General features: G+C 44.2%; 1 non-coding gene across 1 annotated transcript; it reads left to right on the top strand.

Moving 5' to 3' along the window:
* Positions 1 to 862: 862 nt before the first annotated feature.
* Positions 863 to 937, top strand: Trnat-ggu. The gene has a single exon. It is a non-coding gene; the product is annotated as a tRNA-Thr (tRNA).
* The last annotated feature ends 21,132 nt before the right edge of the window (positions 938 to 22,069 follow it).

Raw genomic sequence — 22,069 nt, 5'->3', positions numbered from 1 at the left:
AGGCCTCTGTAGCGGAGCCTCAAGTCGAGTGCGAAGCTCGCGCGCCGTAATCACATTTCCGCCCGCTCACAAGCCGAGGTCCCTCAGAGCACCGGCCGGACGTAGGGGAGGAGGGGCAGTCCGGGTCAGCGGGCTCTGCTCTGCACAGTGGCTTAAGTCCAGAACATTATTCACAATGGAATTTTGCATCTCTATAAGCTATTGGTAGACATAAAATTCCTACATTTTCTAGGAAATAAAAAGAAATAGGAGAACATTCGTTAGGAAAGTACTAAGATGCTCTTTTTTTCTGTTCGTGTTTTAAAATCAAGTAGTAAGGGAAATCGGAGAGAAATTTTGAAAAGGACTTAAATTTCGGCGTGAATAGACAGAAACTCTAAGATTATATGACTGTCCGAAAGAACAGAGACCACGCATTCATGTAATCTGATTGGCCTAGCTGGGCAATTGAACCACCTTCTTCAGAGCGGATGCACAAATACGTCCTACCTCTTGTGGGAATCTCAGAGAGCTAACATTTGGTGGTCGTGATTAATTCCTTTGGGGTCAAAGTGCTGAGGTCATCCGTCCCTACGCTTACACACTACTTAATCTAAAAGTAACTTACGCTAAGGATAACACACACACACACACACACACACACACACACACACACACACACACACACACAAATGCCCGGGGGAGGACTCGAATCTCCGACGGAGGGAGCCGCGCGAACCGTGATAAGACGCCTGAGACCGCGCGGCTACCCCAAGTGGCTGAGCGAACATGGGGGAAGGATTGCGGATAGGTGAAGCTAGATGGGAATGTGAACCGGCCGTGAAGCGTGCCGAGATACTCCGCGCATTTGCGATAACACTCTGTCCTGGATGGCGCACTGGTTAACGCACCTGCCCGGTAAGCAGGAGATCCCGGGTTCGAATCCCGGTCAGGTACACGTTTTACTCGTCCCCGCTGATTCCACGTCACATCGCGAAACAGCTGACAGCAGTGATCCCTTTCCTTTCCTTTTCTTTCATTCCCTCTCCGCCTACAATTTCCGTACAATGACACTACAATTCTGTTAGAGACGGCAACGCTGTTCAAAGATAATTTGAACTGAATATATTAGAACGAATCAGGCCCTCTCTTACATATAACTTGGTTTTCTACACATTTTCCATTATCTACGAGATCAAAAGTATCCATACACCTGGATGAAAATTGCAGGTAGGCTGTTTAGGTTTTTATGTTGGTAACGTCATGTAGCTCTCTGTATGAAAATCACTGGCTGTGCTGTGTGCAGTCTGTGGCTGGTTGTCATTGTTGGAATATTCGCTATTGTATTGTTGGGCAGTTGGATGTGAACAGCGCGTAACGTTGCGCAGTTGGAGGTGAGCCGCCAGTAGTGGTGGACGTGGAAAGAGAGATGCCAGAGTTTTGAGAGCGGACGATCTGGACGTGTGTACGTCAGAAAAAGGAAATTTGTAAGACTGGATGTCATGAACTGATATATATACAGGGCTATTACAAATGATTGAAGCGATTTCATAAATTCACTGTAGCTCCATTCATTGACATATGGTCACGACACACAACAGATACGTAGAAACACTCATAAATTTTTGTTCGGCTGAAGTCGCACTTCAGGTTTCTGCCGCCAGAGCGCTCGAGAGCGCAGTAGGACAAAATGGCGACAGGAGCCGAGAAAGCGTATGTCGTGCTTGAAATGTACTCACATCAGTCAGTCATAACAGTGCAACGACATTTCAGGACGAAGTTCGGCAAAGATCCACCCACTGCTAACTCCTTTCGGCGATGGTATGCGCAGTTTAAAGTTTCTGGATGCCTCTGTAAGGGGAAATCAACGGGTCGGCCTGCAGTGAGCGAAGAAACGGTTGAACGCGTGTGGGCAAGTTTCACGCGTAGCCCCCGGAAGTCGACGAATAAAGCAAGCAGGGAGCTAAACGTACCACAGCCGACAGTTTGGAAAATCTTACGAAAATGGCTAAAGCAGAAGCCTTACCATTTACAATTGCTACAAGCCCTGACACCCGATGACAAAGTCAAACGCTTTGAATTTTCGGCGCGGTTGCAACAGCTCATGGAAGAGGATGCGTTCAGTGCGAAACTTGTTTTCAGTGATGAAGCAACATTTTTTCTTAATGGTGAAGTGAACAGACACAATGTGCGAATCTGGGCGGTAGGGAATCCTCACGCATTCGTGCAGCAAATTCGCAATTCACCAAAAGTTAACGTGTTTTGTGCAATCTCACGGTTTAATCTTTATGGCCCCTTTTTCTTCTGCGAAAAAAACGTTACAGGACACGTGTATCTGGACATGCTGGAAAATTGGCTCATGCCACAACTGGAGACCGACAGCGCCGGCTTCATCTTTCAGCAGGATGGTGCTCCACCGCACTTCCATCATGATGTTCGGCATTTCTTAAACAGGAGATTGGAAAACTGATGGATCGGTCGTGGTGGAGATCATGATCAGCAATTCATGTCGTGGCCTCCACGCTCTCCCGACTTAACCCCATGCGATTTCTTTCTGTGGGGTTATGTGAAAGATTCAGTGTTTAAACCTCCTCTACCAAGAAACGTGCCAGAACTGCGAGCTCGCACAACGATGCTTTCGAACTCATTGACGGGGACATGCTGCCCCGAGTGTGGGAGGAACTTGATTATCGGCTTGATGTCTGCCGAATCACTAAAGGGGCACATATCAAACATCTGTGAATGCCTAAAAAAACTTTTTGAGTTTTTGTATGTGTGTGCAAAGCATTGTGAAAATATCTCAAATAATAAATTTATTGTAGAGGTGTGAAATCGCTTCAATCATTTGTAACAACCCTGTATTATGATTTTTGAACACTATTAAGGTAAATACATTGTTTGTTCTCTATCAAAATCTTTCATTTGCTAACTGCGCCCATCAGTAGTTAGTGCCTTCAGTAGTTAGAATCTTTTATTTCGCTGGCAGTATTGGCGCTCGCTGTATTGAAGTAGTTCGAGTAACGAGATTTTTGTGAGGTAAGTGATTCATGAAAGGTATAGGTTATTGTTAGACAGGGTCATTCTTTTGTAGAGATTATTGAAAGTCAGATTGCGTTGCGCTAAAAATATTGTGTGTCAGTTTAGTGTAGATCAGAATAAGTAAAGAGAGAAATGTCTGAGTACGTTCAGTTTTGCTCATGTTTAAAAATCAAATAACATAAGAGCTTTATCAGCACATTAATTCATTAATTTTTCCAAGGGGGATGTTTCAAAATGACTTACAAGTTCGTGGCGACCTCGATCGGTAATGCTGGAATTCAATATCGTGTTGGCCCACCCTTAGCCCTGATGACAGCTTCCACTCTCGTAGGCATACGTTCAATCAGGTGCTGGAAGGTTTTTTGGGCAGTGGCAGCCCCTTCTTCAGGGAGTGCTGCACTGAGGAGAGATATCGATGTCGGTCGGTGAGGCCTGGACCGAAGTCGGTGTTCCAAAACATGCCAAAGGTGTTCTATAGGATTCAGGCCACTCTATTACAGGGATGTTATTATCGTGTAACCATTCCGGCGCAGGCCAGCAATATGAACAGGTGCTCGATCGTGTTGAAAGATGCAATCGCTATCCCCGAATTGCTCTTTAACAGTGGGAAGCAAGAAGGTGCTTAAAACATCAACGTAGGCCTGTGCTGTGATAGTGCCACGCAAAACAACAACGAGTGCAATCCCCCTCCATGAAAAACACGACTACACCATAACACCACCGCCTCCGAATTTTACTGTTGGCGCTACACACGCTGACATATGACGTTTACCGAGCGTTTGCCATATCCACACCCTGCCATCGGATCGCCATATTGTGTACCGATATTCGTCACTCCAGACAATGATTTTCCACTTTTCAATCGTCCAATGTTTCCTTACACCAAGCGAAGCGTCGTTTGGCATTTACCTGCATGATGTGTGGCTTATGGGCAGCCACTCTACCGTGAAATCCAAGTTTTCTCACCTCCCGCCTAAACGTCATAGTACTTGCAGTGGATCCTGATGCAGTTTGGAATTTCTGTGTGATGGTCTGGATAGATGTCTGCCTATTACACATTGCGACTCTCTTCAACTGACAGCGGTCTCTGTCAGTCAACAGACGAGATCTGCTTGTACGCTTTTAAGCGGTATACATCCCTTCACGTTTCCACTTCACTATCACATCGGAAACAGTGGACCTATGGATGTTTAGGAGTGTGGACATCTCGCGTACAGATGTATGACACAAGTGACACCCAGTCACCTGAGCACGTTCGAAGTCCGTGATTTCCGCAGAGCGCCCCATTCTGCCCTCTCATGATGTCTAATGACTACTAAGGTCGCTGATATGGAGTACCTGGCAGCACGTGGCAGTACAAAGCACCTAATATGAAAAACGTATTTTTTTGGGGGTGTCCTGAAACTTTTGATCACATAGTGTATATTTCATTAGGAACGTTATATTACATCTAGAAATTGACAGTTTCAGTAGTAGAGCTAAAGGAAACATACACTCACAATTCATATTCGTACACGACCGTTACAATAATGTGATGTGTTGGCAGAAGAGCCAACACCGTGTTGCTAGAGGAGGCCGAAATGCACGCGTTTAAGCTCACGCAGACTGGCGTGAGGTCTGGAACAGTTAAAGGGGTTGTCTACTAAATAAAGTACGGTGTTGCTTGAATACTTAACTTTAATCCATAATTGGAGAACATCGCTCTTGATGATACATTAGTTATAATCTCAATATAAACTGGTAATGGCGCCTTGCTAGGTCGTAGCAAATGACGTAGCTGAAGGCTATGCTAACTATCGTCTCGGCAAATGAGAGCGTATTTGTCAGTGTAGCATCGCTAGCAAAGTCGTCTGTACAACTGGGGCGAGTGCTAGGAAGTCTCTAGACCTGCCGTGTGGCGGCGCTCGGTCTGCAATCACTGACAGTGGCGACACGCGGGTCCGACGTATACTACCGGACCGCGGCCGATTTAAAGGCTACCACCTAGCAAGTGTGGTGTCTGGCGGTGACACCACACAGTGAACAGAAGTTATCGAAAGATTGGTTTAATTATGAGTATTAAAGCCAATGGGTTTAAGAGAAAGGAGTGGAGTAATGAAAACGTAAAAGTGACTTCGGGCGTGCCGCAAGGGAGTGTTATACGACGGCTACTTTTCACATTATATATAAATGGTATAGTGGATAGCGTTGGAAGTTCCGTAAGGCTTTTCGCCGAAGATGCTCCTGTATACAGAGAAGTTGCACTGTTAGAAAATTATAGCGAAATGTTTAAAGAGGATCGCCACTTAGTACAGGCAGTGGCAATCGTGCGTTAACATAAACAAATGTAACGTACTGCGAATACATAGGCAGAAATACCATTCATTGCACGATTACGCAATTCCAGAAAAATCACTAAAAGCAGTTACTTCCATAAAATATTTTTGAGTATGCGTAAGGAGTGAAGTGGAACGACTACATAAAATTAACAGCGAGTAAGATTCCAACCTTTCAGTGGAAGAATCGTCACGAAATTTAGTCCATCAACAAAGGAAGTAGCTTATCAAACTCTGATTCGACTAGTAGATGAATACTATCGTCAGTCTAGGATCCGCACCAAACAGTGCCGATGGAGGAAATAGAGAAGATCCAAAGAAGAGCAGCACGTTTCAAAACAGATTCATTCAGTAAGCTCGAAAGCGTCACGTAGATACTCAGTCAACTCCAGTGGCAGGCATTGCAAGAGAGTCGCTGTGCATCACTTCATGGTCTACTGTTAAATTTCTGAGAGCGTGCACTTCTAGAACAGTCGACTATTATATTGCTTCTCCCTGTGTGTATCTCGTGAAAAGACCGTGAAGTTAAATTAGAGATTCGAGCCCACGCAGGGGAATACCGGTAATCGTTCTTCCCGGGAGCTATATGCTACTTGTACAGGAAAAGCGGGAAGTGACAATAGTGCACGAGGTACCCTCACGCCACACAGCGTAACATAGATTGCGGGGTACAGATGTAAATGTAGGAAGGAAAAGAAAGTGGCGCGACTCATTGAGGCAGGAAAAGAGGATGGAACATAACTAGAAGGAGACAGGAACATCGGCTTCGCTATTTTACAGAGGAAAAGTTGACCTAATACGTTAATTTTTAGGGGAAACATAATGAGGTCTTTAAAAGCAAGCTTTTCAGCTTCTCCTTAAAAGCAGCAGGGCACTGAACTGTGCGCAGAGTGCAGGGCAGCTAACTCCAGAGGTGGCTAGCAGCAAACAGCGAAGTAGTTTGTGAATGTTTTTCTTTCATGAATGGACACCGCTAATGTACTAGATACAGGGTGTTTCAAAAATGACCGGTATATTTGAAACGGCAATGAAAACTAAACGAGCAGCGATAGAAATACACCGTTTGTTGCAATATGCTTGGGACAACAGTACATTTTCAGGCGGACAAACTTTCGAAATTACAGTAGTTACAATTTTCAACAACAGATGGCGCTGCGGTCTGGGAAACTCTATAGTACGATATTTTCCACATATCCACCATGCGCAGCAATAATATGGCGTAGTCTCTGAATGAAATTACCCGAAACCTTTGACAACGTGTCTGGCGGAATGGCTTCACATGCAGATGAGATGTACTGCTTCAGCTGTTCAATTGTTTCTCGATTCCGGCGGTACACCTGGTCTTTCAAGTGTCCCCACAGAAAGAAGTCACAGGGGTTCATGTCTGGCGAATAGGGAGGCCAATCCGCGCCGCCTCCTGTATGTTTCGGATAGCCCAAAGCAATCAATCATCGAAATATCATTCAGGAAATTAAAGACGTCGGCCGTGCGATGTGGCCGGGCACCATCTTGCATAAACCACGAGGTGTTCGCAGTGTCGTCTAAGGCAGTTTGTACCGCCACAAATTCACGAAGAATGTCCAGATAGCGTGATGCAGTAATCGTTTCGGATCTGAAAAATGGGCCAATGATTCCTTTGGAAGAAATGGCGGCCCAGACCAGTACTTTTTGAGGATGCAGGGACGATGGGACTGCAACATGGGGCTTTTCGGTTCCCCATATGCGCCAGTTCTGTTTATTGACGAAGCCGTCCAGGTAAAAATAAGCTTCGTCAGTAAACCAAATGCTGCCCACATGCATATCGCCGTCATCAATCCTGTGCACTATATCGTTAGCGAATGTCTCTCGTGCAGCAATGGTAGCGGCGCTGAGGGGTTGCCGCGTTTGAATTTTGTATGGATAGAGGTGTAAACTCTGGCGCATGAGACGATACGTGGACGTTGGCGTCATTTGGACCGCAGGTGCAACACGGCGAACGGAAACCCGAGGCCGCTGTTGGATCACCTGCTGCACTAGCTGCGCGTTGCCCTCTGTGGTTGCCGTACGCGGTCGCCCTACCTTTCCAGCACGTTCATCCGTCACGTTCCCAGTCCGCTGAAATTTTTCAAACAGATCCTTTATTGTATCGCTTTTCGGTCCTTTGGTTACATTAAACCTCCGTTGAAAACTTCGTCTTGTTGCAACAACACTGTGTTCTAGGCGGTGGAATTCCAACACCAGAAAAATCCTCTGTTCTAAGGAATAAACCATGTTGTCAACAGCACACTTGCACGTTGTGAACAGCACACGCTTACAGCAGAAAGACGACGTACAGACTGCGTTGCCTTCTATATCTTTCACATCACTTGCAGCGCCATCTGTTGTTGAAAATTGTAACTACTGTAATTTCGAAAGTTTGTCCGCCTGAAAATGTACTGTTGTCCCAAGCATATTGCAACAAACGGTGTATTTCTATCGCTGCTCGTTTAGTTTTTATTGCCGTTTCAAATATACCGGTCATTTTTGAAACACCCTGTAAGTGAGACTATGTTCCTATTGTGATGGCATCACAGGATTTAATCTCTGATGCGAGGAACATCCATATCAGTACAGCACCGAAAGGAACTTTCTCAAGCTGAATATATTTCGTTATTTGCAAGTGATGCATGGACTGACGGAAACAAGAGACAGAAAAGAGCAGAAGCATTTCGAAGGTAGTAATCCACAAGAATGTGAAAATTTTGTGTGCTCATTAAATTAGAAATCAAGTATTTCTGGAAGAGACAAACCAGAAAAAAGATCTATGGATCACTGTTCCCTGTTTGTACCGCATATCTTCTTCACTTTGGCCCTACACGGGGTGTCAGGGTTAAAGTGCAGATACTGTGACCGTAGGTACCTTTATATGCACACACTTCAGCGTGCTAGTTATTTTTCCTTTCCATCTAACAGTCTTCCCACAAAACCGTCACATAATTTACTACCCGATGTTGTCTGCAAGGTCTTATCTGCACCACCATCAAGCTAATATTGCCAAGCGTTAGCGAATGACCTTGATGAAACTTGGCGGGTGTGTATAGCGGGCAAAGCAATAAAATACGTATTTTTTTATTGTGCCCAATTTCTCTTTTAAGGGGCTAAAACACTACCCCGAAAGGTAATTTGGCATATTAGGTTAGGAGGGAATATCTTCGAAACGATGACACATGAAAGAACGTTTCTCATAAAAAAGTTGATATGTAATTAACGTTCTTGAAAGCTGTATAATCTAATTTTGTAACAATTTGAAATTTTCCAAAATCATTATTTAAGTTTGGAAAATTAAAACTTTTGATACAGCATAAATTAAAGAAGCTTTCAACCTACGTACATCCATTTGTAATGAAGCTGGTTTCTAAAGTACCATTTTTGGAAAATAAACTGTACACAGCATATGTCAGAGTATTTTCAACACACCTAGATTACCGTTTCATATACGATTATTCTGTTAACTGAAAATAATAAGTACCTCATTATTATTACACAAAATAATTACAATAATAAGCTGTAAATCAATTCTCAAAGCGTAACATTTTCTTACAGCACGTACATAAAATGAACGAAATTTCTTCACATAATATACACGACAGAGAACAAAATATAAAACAAAAACTTTCGCAGATGACCCTCTAAGTACCCTGATTTGTATCAGGCTTGCTTCAACACATTGATTAATTAATAGTGACTGCAGGTTGATTATATTGTTTATGAAGTGGAGACTGATATCATAACCATTCAAGCGAAAGAGATCTGAAACACTTCTCACAGAGGTCTTCGGTAACTGTATGCATCTGACGACTGTACCTTTGCCGTAGAGCCCGTTGGGATCACCAGAGGAACAAGTTCCTTGTCCTCAGGTTCGATAGTCAAAACGATTTTTTCACACTGATCACCCGCCTTTTCAAGTTTGAGTTTGGACGAAGAATCTATTTTTGAAGCCTCAAATGCCCTTGTGACAGCATGTCACACCGGTAAAAAAAACGCCTGACCAGGTCAAAAGATATTTGAAAGATAGCTACTTACTTAATATTTTCAATTAAGAAAATACAAATACACGAAACAGTAAACTAAAAACGTAACATAACATTTAAAAATATGAAACAAATATAAGTAAAATAAATAACTAGACTAATAATGAATGTTTAGATATTTTGATTAGACATGTTGAAAATACTCTGACAGCACATTGTGTGGGGTGCGTTTTACCCCTTAAAAGTGAAATTGGGCAACAAAAAAAAACGTATTTGCATTATTTTGCCCCCTCTACATATCCGCCTAATTTCACCAAGATCGTTTATTGGCGCCTGGGAAAGTTTGCTTGTTAATGGACTGTCAGTATAGACAAAACTTTTCGCGTCCACGTTTCTATTCTTCACACCTTTCTTGCTGCCCAGCGGAAAAATAAACATTAATGGCTTACTCTTTCCACTTGTTCTTGGAGGTACTAACCAACCCAAAAACATACGCTCCTATTAGCTATAGTTATTAGTCTCCGAAAGAAGTAAATAGTGATGTAATGTTGTTCAGTATACTGTACTCAGTAACCAATAACATCTTCACTTATATCCTTACACCACGTATGTTCTGCCGAAATTTCTGTAATGTTGCAGTATCGATCTGAGACCATCCGACCTTGCGACACGTTTCCATCGATCCACGGTCTAGTCTCGATGAGCCCATTCCAAATGCAATCGTAACTGACAATGTCGGTAATTCTACATTGGAACACGTACGGGTTTCCTGCTGCAGTGCCTACTGTTCAACAATGTGCTTTGAACAGTTGAAATGTATGGTACAAGCATTTGTGGTCCTTCAAGGTTCGTGTCAGCCGTCTAAGATTCGGTAGTAGTGCAAGCTGCCTGCTGCAGTTCTACCAACTAATCGACTTCTTTTGGGTTTACAGCACCACAGAACAACACTGCTAATGATAGCACCTCATGTTGGTCATTGCAGATGAAAATGAAGTTTAATTACCGCTAAATAAACAATAAAAATTCATTAAAAAGAAATGGCAGTTATTTTTCCTGGTTAATAAAAAAATGTTCCAAATACTGGCACCCGTTTTGCACTGGTACGCCGACACTGCGAGTGCATAATTCAGGCGTATACGGCTGTATGATGATATTTATTTAGAGAAAAGTATCACATGAGATGTTTGTAGGACAGAAAAAACGATTATATTCGTTAGAGCTAATCTATAATTTATTGATTCAAAAATGATTCACAGATCAAAGGAAACTGTTGTAACAATTCACCATGTCCTGGACAATGAAATTACTGCATATGGCATTACAAACAGAACGACAAATTCCTGTCTATATTGACGGCAGTGAATAAATGCCAAAGGCACCTGAATGGTCTGTGGAAGACTCTTCCTCAACAAGCCAATGACTTTTAAAAGTCTGAGCAGCTCGAAGATACAATATTATCAGAGAAGATCTGCTCACAGTCCCAGTACAAAAAATCCACTATAAAAATGAAACTCACGTTACTAAATAAACATACAAATGGTGAGTTGCTCAGAGGAAAAACAGCGCAAATGCTTGCCGCAACACTTACTCAAAAAGAGCAGCGAGCGAAGCACCAGGCTGGGCCGAACGCCTCGCGGTATCTCCGCTTTGAGATGTTCCCATAATGGCGAACCCGAGTCCGTCTCTCTGTCCTTCCCTATGGTTCACACCGCTCCTCTACGCTACCGGCAGAGGGGAGGACTCCCGAGATTTGCCACTGTCACATACGAGAATTTCTCTCCACATTCAAAGTTGCATGGGAAGACCGCAGAATTTTCTCCAGGATCACTTGTATTTCTGTAAACTGACTCGAAGTTGGTACAGGACGGTCTTTCCAGCACGATCGCTGTGTATGGTAATATGGCGGTGGTTCTTTCTCTGTGTATGCTTCTAGGAAACGTCGAGGGCGTTTCTGGCTCCCCCCCCCCCACCCCCCTACAATGCCCCTGGGACCACTGGACCACTTGTGTTTCGCACAGCTCTGAATTGGCGCCGTTCAGTACCCCGGCCAGGGAGCACCGTTTTCTCTGCCAACTTGCTCACGCGATTCTGGTGTCCTTGGGGAATTCAGGTAAACGCCCTAAAAATCCTCTCCTCGGTCACCCACCGTCGTAAGCTTGCAGATGGTTTATCTCACCACGTTTCAGCAACGAGAAATTTAACGACTTCAGTACTCCAGGCTTTTCATAAATAGAGACAGGAAGGCGCGATCCGTAATTTTTTTGGAGAAAATTTAACAGCCAAGATCGGATTCAGTACTATATTCCTGATTATCGACTTCGACAGTTAAGGCTGTCATCTTCTGATCTGTAAAATAATGCATTTATAAAAAGTACATTACAATATTTGCTATTACAAATGAAGAAATGAAAATTCTGTGTTTTCATACGTTTAAAAAACTTGTTGTTATACGTCCTGTTCCATCGTGACTGCATCATACACACCATAGTGACACTCTAGTGGACATTATGTAGTACATATTACACACATTTGTTAAAAATGAAAATAAAAACGGGTTTGCCACAAATAAAAACAATAACCACCTTGTGGAACTAGGTTGTTGGGTCGAACCGTGTATTTCAACCAATGTAGGCCCATGATGTATTTAACTGAACAATTGTTTTTATTGTTGACAAACAGGTTTTTATTTATATTTTAAACAAACCTTTGAGGAATGTCAATATGGTATGTGTGGAACAGTCATAATGGAGCGGGATGTTCGACGACAAGTTTTTTAAAGGTATGAAAATGAAGAATTTCCATTTCTTCATCTGTAATGGAAAATAGAAATATTGATTGTAAATGTACTCTATGTAAATATATCACTTTACAAGTCAGAAGATGAGTCTTAACTGCTGAAACTGGTAATTTGAAATAAATAGTAATGAACACGATCGTGGCAATTAAATTTTCTCCCGAACTATATTTATGGTCACTTAGCAGTATGTGACAAATCAATTACGTCACACGGTCTGCTCCTGAACACTTGCCCCCACACCAGCATTTAATGATGATGATGATGATGATGATGATGATGTTTGGTTTATGGGGCGCTCAACTGCGCGGTTATCAGCGCCCGTACAAGTTCCCAATCTTTGCTCAGTCCAAACTCGCTACTTTCATGAATGATGATGAAACGATGGGGTCAACACAAACACCCAGTCATCTCGAGGCAGATGAAAATCCCTGACCCGCCGGGAATCGAACCCGGGATCCCGCGCTCGGGAAGCGAGAACGCGATCGCGAGACCACAAGCTGCGGACAGCATTGTAACGGACATCCGACACAATTTGAGCCACTTTTTACAGTCATCTTTGACAGCCAACAAACTTAATCGTTTCCAAGATGATCGTCCCCAGGCGCCGGCGATAACAATTTGTTCTGTGTCAAAACTGCACACGTCAATGGATTTAAACAATAGCCCTTATCGTCGCTACAACGATTCGTCATTCGTCCCCACTCCGGGTATGTGCTTTACTTACGGCGTCACGTCCGTGCAACGCCACCAGGCGACAGTTCAGTAGTGGATAGTTCTCATAATGATTCACCTTAAAGGTGTAACCTAAACCAGGCGCACTGGAGGGTTAAAGTGAATTTAGTGACAACGCTCTTGCAGTTCGTAATCCCTCCCATTTAGTTCTACAATACATTTGATGAGTTAGTTGGCAAAATCCAGGTGTAGCCTTCTTTGAACATTACCAGAAAATCCTGAGACAATTGATTGTATCTTCGTAGATCGTTTCGGGTTGTGCAGTTACACTGTAGTTGCTATTCTTCAAAAGTCATAGCAGGAATATTGTTCGACTAGGGTCCGAAACACGTCGACCAAATCAAAGCGCTTACAGAGGGTTCATTGTATTGCAATCACAGGGTCAGAGTTACTGGAGAAGAATGAATTCGTGATCTGTGCCCAGAGCGTTAACAGTGGTGGAGACACCGCAAGTAATCAAATGGATTCCTGCCACGTTAAGAAGCTCCATCATTTATTCATTTAAATCATGATGTGACTTCTGGTCCATACAATAGCGAACGTCGGTGAAAGAGAAACAAACTATTTTCCAAACAAGAAACACAAAGTTTTGAAGTGTTTTCCTAGAATTTTGGAAGAGATTTCTCAAAATAATATTCTGGAACGATGCAGGCGTTATTTGGAAGACATAGTGAGTAGAAAAAGTACATTTATACATCTAGATTTTTTGTAAATTGACTCTTTCGCGGATAAATTACATACCTCTCGGGATTCTTCCACTTTTGGTCTGATGGGTACAAGCATAAGTTACTTATCCTCCTTCACCGAAATTTCTTCTGCCACACTCTAACGTATAGCTCTTTTAGCAATTGAATTAGAACATTTCGAGTGAAGTTACGATATATCTTTCCTTCTTTACTCAAATGAATCTCACATTTCCTTGCATATATCACTTTTACTTGACGCCACGACTATATCGTGAAATGTGACAGCCGTATCAATTTTGCTTTCCATAAGCCCGAAATTCTGTTCGCTTCTGTCGATTTCGTCTATAACAGCGATGTTTTGAGCTCTGAATGCCAGGACGTTCTGAATCAAAGCTCCTAGCAATATTGTATTTGGTCACTGGACGATTCACGTTTCGGTCTTCCGACGTAGTAGAGCGAACTGAAATCCATAAGATCGCTTTTTGAGTAGTCCATGATGATTATTGTAGGAGAGATTTTCAATCTGTATAATGGTCATAATGTGGGCATGAAAAGTATCTGAGATTACAATGAAATGAATACCCCTAGCCGCATACAGGCGTTGATATAAGTTAAGGGGGAGAGTTGAAAATGTGTGTCCCGACTGGGACTCGAACCCGGGATCCCCTGCTTACATGGCAGACGCTCTGTCCATCTGAGCCACCGAGGAGACAGAGGATAGTGCGACTGCAGGGACTTAACTCTGGCACGCCTCCTGTGAGAGGCTGTAAGTGTGCTCCCGGCCGCCGTTGTATAAGCAGCTGCCAGCAGCAAGTCGTATACTCCTAGCTCACTTATTTGTTACATAGTTTAATTCTTAATTTCTTTGCGTGTTTTTGGTATTTGCATTGTTTAATTCATAAATTTCTGGCGTATTATAGTATTTGAGAGTTGTAGCATCGCGTTTTAGTACCTGAATAGTGTAAAATCGCGTAGTCTCCTTCCGCCGCCGAGCAGTGTGTCAGCAGTGCGCAAGTAGCAGCATTACTGCATTTACTAGGCAATCTTGTATTTTAATAACCCTTTAAATTTTGTGTCCAATTGTTTGTGCTCTCTGTAGATTAGTTCAGACGTTCTTTGCACAACGTTTTTAGCATGGATAGGAACTGCAACTGCTGTGTTCGGATGCAGGATGAGTTCGAACCCCTTCGTCCCAGCTTCAGGCAGTGTTGGCTTCGGTCACACAGCTTGAGGCTGTTGCCAATGGGCATCACTGTGGGGGTCCGGATGGGGGTTTGTCGGGCACGGCCAGCTCGTCCCACGCATCCCCTGATCGGACTACGACTGTGGGTGCCCGGGATACTGCCCACATTGAGGCTGATCCCTCACCTGTGGTAGAGTGGGAGGTCGTCTCGAGGTGTGGCAGGGGACGAAAGACATTCCAGAGGGCTGAACGGAAGGCCTCTCCAGTTTGTCTGACAAACCGGTTTCAGGCTCTGTCTCAGGCTGATACTGATCTTCGGCCGGACATGGCTGCTTGTCCTGTTCCAGAGGTTGCCCCTCAGTCTGCAAGATCCGGGCGGTCGCAGAGGGTGGGCTTACTGGTAGTTGGGAGCTCTAACGTCAGGCGTGTAATGGGGTCCCTTAGGGATATGGCAGCAAGAGATGGGAAGAAAACCAATGTGCACTCCGTGTGCATACCGGGGGGAGTCATTCCAGATGTGGAGAGGGTCCTTCCGGATGCCATGAAGGGTACAGGGTGCACCCATCTGCAGGTGGTCGCTCATGTCAGCACCAATGATGTGTGTCGCTATGGATCGGAGGAAATCCTCTCTGGCTTCCGGCGGCTATCTGATTTGGTGAAGACTGCCAGTCTCGCTTGCGGGATGAAAGCAGAGCTCACCATCTGTAGCATCGTCGACAGGACTGACTGCGGACCTTTGGTACAGAGCCGAGTGGAGGGTCTGAATCAGAGGCTGAGACGGTTCTGCGACCGTGTAGGCTCCAGATTCCTCGACTTGCGCCATAGGGTGGTGGGGTTTCGGGTTCCGCTGGATAGGTCAGGAGTCCACTACACGTAGCAAGCGGCTACATGGGTAGCAGGGGTTTTGTGGCGTGGACTGGGCGGTTTTTTAGGTTAGATGGCCTCGGGCAAGTACGGAAAGGGCAACAGCCTCAAAGGGTGCGGGGCAAAGTCAGGACATGCGGGGACCAAGCAGCAATCGGTATTGTAATTGTACACTGTCGAAGCTGCATTGGTAAAGTACCGGAACTTCAAGCGCTGATAGAAAGCACCGAAGCTGAAATCGTTATAGGTACAGAAAGCTGGATGAAGCCAGAGATAAATTCTGCCGAAATTTTTACAAAGGCACAGACGGTGTTTAAAAAGGATAGATTGCATGCAACCGGTGGTGGAGTGTTCGTCGCTGTTAGTAGTAGTTTATCCTGTAGTGAAGTAGAAGTGGATAGTTCCTGTGAATTATTATGGGTGGAGGGTACACTCAACAACCGAGCTAGGTTAATAATTGGCTATTTTTACCGACCTCCCGACTCAGCAGCATTAGTGGCGGAACAACTGAGAGGAAATTTGGAATACATTTCACATAAATTTTCTCAGCATGTTATAGTCTTAGGTGGAGATTTCAATTTACCAGATATAGACTGGGACACTCAGATGCTTAGGACGGGTGGTAGGGACAGAGCATCGAGTGACATTATACTGAGTGCACTATCCGAAAATTACCTCGAGCAATTAAACAGAGAACCGACTCGTGGAGATAACATCTTGAACCTACTAATAACAAACAGACCCGAACTTTTCGACTCTGTAAGTGCAGAACAGGGAATCAGTGATCATAAGGCCGTTGCAGCATCCCTGAATATGGAAGTTAATAGGAATATAAAAAAAGGGAGGAAGGTTTATCTGTTTAGCAAGAGTAATAGAAGGCAGATTTCAGACTACCTAACAGATCAAAAAATGGCTCTGAGCACTATGCGACTTAACTTCTGAGGTCATCAGTCGCCTAGAACTTAGAACTAATTAAACCTAACTAACCTAAGGACATCACACACATCCATGCCCGAGGCAGGATTCGAACCTGCGACCGTAGCGGTCACGCGGTTCCAGACTGAAGCGCCTTTAACCGCACGGCCACACCTAACAGATCAAAACGAAAATTTCTGTTCCGACACTGACAACGTTGAGCGTTTATGGAAAAAGTTCAAGGCAAACGTAAAATGCGTTTTAGATAGATACGTGCTGAGTAAAACTGTGAGGGACTGGAAAAATTCACCGCGGTTCAACAACAAAATTAGGAAACTACTGCGGAAGCAAAGAGAGCTTCACTCCAAGTTTAAACGCAGCCAAAACCTCTCAGACAAACATAAGCTAAACGATGTCAAAGTTAGCGTAAGGAGGGCTATGCGTGAAGCGCTCAGTGAATTCGAAAGTAAAATTCTATGTACCGACTTGACAGAAAATCCTAGGAAGTTCTGGTCTTATGTTAAATCAGTAAGTGGCTCGAAACAGCATATCCTGACACTCCGGGATGATGATGGCATTGAAACAGAGGATGACACGCGTAAAGCTGAAATACTAAACACCTTTTTCCAAAGCTGTTTCACAGAGGAAGACCGCACTGCAGTTCCCTCTCTAAATCCTCGCACAGACGAAAAAATGGCCGACATCGAAATAAGTGTCCAAGGAATAAAAAAGCAACTGGAATCACTCAACAGAGGACAGTCCACTGGACCTGACGGGATACCAATTCGATTCTACACAGAGTACGCGAAAGAACTTGCCCCCCCCCCCCCCCCCCTTCTAACAGCCGTGTACCGCAAGTCTCTAGAGGAACGGAAGGTTCCGAATGATTGGAAAAGAGCACAGGTAGTCCCAGCCTTCAAGAAGGGTCGTCGAGCAGATGTGCAAAACTATAGACCTATATCTCTGACGTCGATCTGTTGTAGAATTTTAGAACATGTTTTTTGCTCGCGTATCATGTCGTTTTTGGAAACCCAGAATCTACTCTGTAGGAATCAACATGGATTCCGGAAACAGCGATCGTGTGAGACCCAACTCGCTTTATTTGTTCATGAGACTCAGAAAATATTAGATACAGGCTCCCAGGTAGATGCTATTTTTCTTGACTTCCGGAAGGCGTTCGATACAGTTCCGCACTGTCGCCTGATAAACAAAGTAAGAGCCTACGGAATATCAGACCAGCTGTGTGGCTGGATTGAAGAGTTTTTAGCAAACAGAACACAGCATGTTGTTATCAACGGAGAGACGTCTACAGACGTTAAAGTAACCTCTGGCGTGCCACAGGGGAGTGTTATGGGACCATTGCTTTTCACAATATATATAAATGACCTAGTAGATAGTGTCGGAAGTTCCATGCGGCTTTTCGCGGACGATGCTGCAGTATACAGAGAAGTTGCAGCATTAGAAAATTGTAGCGAAATGCAGGAAGATCTGCAGTGGAGAGGCACTTGGTGCAAGGAGTGGCAACTGACCCTTAACATAGACAAATGTAATGTATTGCGAATACATAGAAAAAAGAAGGATCCTTTATTGTATGATTATATGATAGCGGAACAAACACTGGTAGCAGTTACCTCTGTAAAATATCCGGGAGTATGCGTGCGGAACGATTTGAAGTGGGATGATCATATAAAATTAATTGTTGGTAAGGCGGGTACCAGGTTGAGATTCATTGGGAGAGTCCTTAGAAAATGTAGTCCATCAACAAAGGAGGTGGCTTACGAAACACTCGTTCGACCTACACTTGAGTATTGCTCATCAGTGTGGGATCCGTACCAGGTCGGGTTGACGGAGGAGATAGAGAAGATCCAAAGAAGAGCGGCGCGTTTCGTCACAGGGTTATTTGGTAAGCGTGATAGCGTTACGGAGATGTTTAGCAAACTCAAGTGGCAGACTCTGCAAGAGAGGCGCTGTGCATCGCGGTGTAGCTTGCTCGCCAGGTTTCGAGAGGGTGCGTTTCTGGATGAGGTATCGAATATATTGCTTCCCCCAACTTATACCTCCCGAGGAGATCACGAATGTAAAATTAGAGAGATTCGAGCTCGCACGGAGGCTTTCAGACAGTCGTTCTTCCCGCGAACCATACGCGACTGGAACAGAAGAGGGAGGTAATGGCAGTGGCACGTAACGTGCCCTCCGCCACACATCGTTGGGTGGCTTTCCAAGTATAAATGTAGATGTGATGTAGATGAGATCCACATTCTAACGAGCTGCATGGTCACCGATGTATCTGTTCTTTCAGACATGTCATAAAGAACAGATACCATCTTCACAGGCCATTTGACCATCTTCTTCTGTGCGAATGCACGAACAGTGCCCGAACTCTTACAGAAATCGGCAAAAAGCCGCGAGTGATGAGTATAATGGGCAGGGGCGTTATGAATATAGTGTGGGACAATACGTTGGGAATGTGGATCTCACAGAAGGTGTGCCAGAGACAAGTTCCTGCAGTCGTACTATCCTCTGTGTCCTCGGTGGTTCGGATGGATAGAGCGTCTGTCATGTAAGCAGGAAATCCCGGGTTCTAGTCCCGGTCGGGGCACACTTTGTCAGCTGGCCCCCTTGACTTATATCAACGCCTGTATGCAGCTAGGGGTATTCATTTCATTGTAATTTCATTATAACACTGCTGCATATATATATAATGTATCTGAGATATCTGAAATGTGATGTCTTTGCAAAATTCATGAGTGAAATAGAAAGTAAAGATCTGTTAGCCAGAGAAAGGGCATAAAATATTTTTACTAAAAGTGAAGTTACTCTCCTCATTCCATTGGCAAATAAATTAATCGAAAAATAGCTCCATAATGGAAGGTGGATTAGGTTTTAATGTCTCGTCAACAAGGAGTGCATCAGAGACGGAGATGTTAAGAATGTGCTTCGAGGTAATCGTCTGGATACTTTCGAAAAAACAGTGCCGGTATTAGTTTTAAACAATTTAAGAAATTGGCAGAAAAGTAACTACAGATGGCCAGACGGCATTTTGATCCACCATTCTCCCACACTGTCTTTCCTCTGGGCCATTCCTTTTGGGAACTGGTCCCTAGTATCCTGGATATTGACGTCCGAGCTGATTCCAACCATGTTCCAGTGGGGACAGATGCGGGAATATTGCTGGCCACTCTGCTGGCATCATGCAGACAATACATACAGACTTGTGTCATGTGAGGGCGAGCATTGTTCTGCTAACAAGGGGAGGCCGCCAATTGCGAAATTCAGATTCGATTCATACTGCGCGTAATAAAAACTCATGGCCAGAGGTGTAATGTGGCAAAGCACCAAGATGCACTTCTCAGCCGTTGTCGAGAAAATCGACAATTAAAAGAAACCGTTGCGGTGAAATACTCTCCACGATTAATAACTTTTCACAGTGTCGTGGCGCAGCGGTAAGCGCTCGGGTTTGTAATCCGAAGGTCGCCGGATCGAATCTCGCGCCATGCAAATTTTTTTTTAGTATTTGTTTTTTGTAATTCAATATATATATATATATATATATATATATATATATATATATATATATATATATATATAAATAATTCCCGGCGATCAGTTGCAACAATTATACATATAATAAGTTGTTGAAAGTCGTTTGTCGTGGAAAAACTGGCGACTTCGAACATCATTATGTTTTCCGCAAACAAAGTTGTATATCACAAATGTTATTAATTGTCTTCATAATGTTAACCACGCATAGTTAACGGAAGACGTAGAAACGATATTCCGAAACGAATACGTATAGCGTAAGTCAAACGTTTGAATTAGAATAGAGACCCCACGAACACAAATTCTCTGTGGCAGGTATGAAATATAAACTCTGTTACTCGCTCGTTACACTTGGACAGATGTTGAATGGGCCGAAACGAGCCGCCGCAAACAGCGTAGTTGCCTGCTAACTTCGAAAGAAGGTAGATGCCGTCCCTAGCGCAACTTATAACATCGTCGAAAATCAGTGCGGACGGGAGAGCTTTGGTACACCCTGTTGAAAAAACGGAGAAATGGAAGCGGATAATTGGAGAGCGATCCGCCTTCACCAACATGCATAGGCAAGTCATTAATAGTTATATATATATATGAATTACAAAAAAACTAATAACAAAAAACATTGCATGGCGCGAGATTCGATCCGGCGACCTTCGGATTACGAACCCGAGCGCTTACCGCTGCGCCACGACGCTGTAGAAAACTATTAATCGTCGAGAGTATTTCACCGCAACGGTTTCTTTTAACTGTCGATTTTCTCGACAACGGCTGAGAAGTGCATCTTGGTGCTTTGCCACATTACACCTCTGGCCATGAGCTTTTATTATGCGCAGTATGAATCGAATCTGAATTTCACAATTGGCGGCCTCCCCTTGTAAGCGATGGCACTACGCTACGTTAGGTTACGTGTGAGAGTATGTAAGCAAGGTACCGCTGTGCTGTCAGAATTGCCTCAATCACCACTGCCAGCCGTCACCTGAACTCATACCCGATGGCTCCCCAAACCATGACGCCAAGACTACTGTCACTGTACCACTCCACAATATTAGGAGAATGGAACCTCTCCCCAGGTTGCTGCCATACTAGCCGAAGATCGCCAGCCGGGACAGTGCAGAACGGCGATTCATTACTGATCACAGTGCGACTTCGTTCATCAGCAGTCCCTGCTTCCTGATCGCGGCACCACTCCGACGAGGGACCATTTGCGGTGTAGTGTTATCAGCAGCCCACGCATGGCACGGCAATTCCGTAGTCCAGCTGTTGTTATTCTATGACCAATGATACGGGGCGACAAAGTGGCTCCACCACTTGCTCTTGAATGGCTGGCGCAATGTAAAGGTGTTACGAAATGCTTTGTGCACAATAATGCGATTCTCGCTTGCAGTGCTCGGACACAGTGGATTGGCAACTTGACGATGAGTAAGCCTGCCCTCTCGTTCCCATACAGTCCAATATCCGGCCTCTGTCACATCCGAATGCCCCACAAATCAGGATATTGTACGATTCGTCCTGCCGGCAAATAGAGACCGAGAACGAGGCCCCTTTCCTACTATATCTCCCACGAGTACACGGCATCTCCGTATCATTCACAGTGATCACTCAACTTCTTACACTTTTCATACCACGTATTTACTCTAGCAGGTCTGGTACAATACTAAAGTACAGCACTAGAGCATTCTGGTGGCCATTCCACCTGTCCCGCAGAGTTGCAATTCTAATCATTTACATACCTACCAGTGATGTTTACGTGTACTAAGTTACATTCACATCCAATAGAGTCCTCTGGGTGCTTCACCTTTTCTTGTCAGGCAGTGTAGTTTGTTACGAAATGTAGACGACTGAAGGCGCTCAAGGATGTTTTGAGAGAGAATGGTTCAAATGGTTCAAATGGCTCTGAGCACTATGGGACTCAACTGCCGAGGTCATTAGCCCCTAGAACTTAGAACTAGTTAAACCCAACTAACCTAAGGACATCACAAACATCCATGCCCGAGGCAGGATTCGAACCTGCAACCGTAGCGGTCTTGCGGTTC

The sequence above is a fragment of the Schistocerca americana genome, chromosome 3 (assembly GCF_021461395.2).
Source record: "Schistocerca americana isolate TAMUIC-IGC-003095 chromosome 3, iqSchAmer2.1, whole genome shotgun sequence".
NCBI lineage: Eukaryota > Metazoa > Arthropoda > Insecta > Orthoptera > Acrididae > Schistocerca > Schistocerca americana.
Note: the sequence above shows the minus strand (reverse complement) of the source record. Positions and strands in the feature narration are given on the sequence as shown.